Here is a 2,250-nt window from a genome sequence, read left to right on the forward strand (position 1 = left end):
CACTTGTATCATTTTTTTAGATTCCACATATAAGTAATATCATTTGTCTTTGTCTGGCTTACTTCACTTAATATGATAATTTCTGGGTGCATCTATGTTGCTGCAATTGGCATGGTTTCATTCTTGTTTACGACTGACTAATATTCCACTGTATAGACTTACCACATCTTCTCTATCCATTCATCTGTCACTGGACACTTTGGTTGCTACCATGTCTTGGCTATTGTAAATTGTGCCGCTATGAGCATAGGGGTGTGTGTATCTTTTAGGGTTATAATTTTTTCCAGCTACATGCCCAGGAGTGAGATTGCTGGATCATATGACAGTTCTAATTTTAGTCTTTTAAGGAGGTTCTGTACTATTCTCCACAGTGGCGGTACCAATTTACATGCCCACCAACAGTGCAGAAGGGTTCTCAGGACTTGTTTCTAGAGCAGGTCTAGTGATAGGGCTGCTGCTGCTAAGTAGCTTCAGTCGTGTCCGACTCTGTGCGACCCCATAGATGGCAGCCCACCAGGCTCCCCCGTCCCTGGGATTCTCCAGGCAAGAACACTGGAGTGGGTTTCCATTTCCTTCTCCAATGCATGAAAGTGAAAAGTGAAAGTAAAATTGCTCAGTCGTGTCTGACTCTTAGCAACCCCATGGACTGCAGCCTACCAGGCTCCTCTGTCCATGGGATTTTCCAGGCAAGAGTACTGGAGTGGATTGCCATTGCCTTCTCCGTGATAGGGCTATAGAACCATTACTGATAGCATAGATAGGAAATGAACTTTAAAAAAGCATAAGGTGAAGGAATAAAATTTCTTGCTGTGAAGGCTAAAGTTGTGATCTACTTGGGGGAGAAATGGAGATGGCGACTAAGTGTTCACCTGCAGAATGAATACAGTGAGTTATCAGACAGAGAAAATGCAGAGCAAAGTTTGGGGGCTGCATGAGTTTGCCAGGGCTGCCTTAACCAAGTGCCACAAACTGAGTGACTTAAACCATGGAAATATATTGTCTCACAGTTCTGTAAGCTTGAAGTCCAATATCAAGACATCAGCAGGATGGGTTCCTTCTGAAAGCTATGAGGGAAGGATGAGTTCTAGGTCTGTAACTGGCTTGTAAATGGCTATCTTCTCTTTATGTCTCTTTACATTTTCTCTTCTCTATGCATGTCTGTCTCTCTGACTAAATTTTCACTTTTTAAGGATACCAGTCATTTTAGATTGGAGCCCACCCTAATGATCTCATTTTAACTAGATCACCTTGGTGATTCAATCTCCAAAATAGGTCACATTCTGTGATATTCTGGGGGAATATATCATAGATTAAAATAGATAGATAAAGGGTTGTCTTGCTTGCTCTAAATAATTTTTTTGGTCATTTTAACTTACTGTCTTCTGTGTTGCTTTATGACATCAACCATGGTTTCAAATGGCAATAATCTTGGATTTTTCCTGCTACTGGAAATTTAACCCACAGCTGACTTTATCATACTTTGTTTTTTTTTTTTTTTTTTGCTAGTAGTTGGAGTAGTCCAAGCCCTGGAGAGAAGACCTGGAGGTGGAGATGGAGTGCCTCCTCCTAGTAATACTTCCAGTGCCAGTTTGAGTAGGAGTTTTGGCCATTCTTGTAGCCACAAACAGCTGTGAAGTAAGAAAGGGGTATGAGTTTGTGTAATGGAGGATTACAGGGCACAGGAAATGGAGCAGGAAGCGTGTCCACCCTTGGTCAAGCATGAACAACACTTTTTACTGCTCTGAGGAACAGAAATATCATTCTTGTTCTTGATTTTCTTTCCATGGACACACAAAGTAGAAACAGGGAAAAGCTGAAAACATACTGAATCAGGTTATAGGCATCTAGCACAGAGTGGATTGAAAACAGGATGAAATATTCAGAGGCTGTGCCAACCCTCCAGAAATTGTGTAACTTTAAAAATAGTAATAATAAAATATATGTGATTGTGGTAAGTGTTATGTGATACTACTTTGAAAACACAGCTTGGTGCAGGCAGCAGAGGGAGAGGTGTATGAGTTTTTTTTTTTTAATTGCTATATAACAATAACCACAAAATTAGTGGCTCAAAATAATACCTGTTTATTATCTCACATTTTCTGTAGGTCAGAAATTTTGTCACTACATAGATGGAGGTCCTCTGGTGAGGCTCTCACTACAATGAAATCAAGGTGTCTGCAGGGCTATGTTCTCATTTGGAGGGCAGGGTATGTTTCAAATTCATCCAGGTTGTTGGCTGAATTCAGTTCC

Source organism: Bos taurus, chromosome 6 (assembly GCF_002263795.3).
Source record: "Bos taurus isolate L1 Dominette 01449 registration number 42190680 breed Hereford chromosome 6, ARS-UCD2.0, whole genome shotgun sequence".
Lineage (NCBI taxonomy): Eukaryota > Metazoa > Chordata > Mammalia > Artiodactyla > Bovidae > Bos > Bos taurus.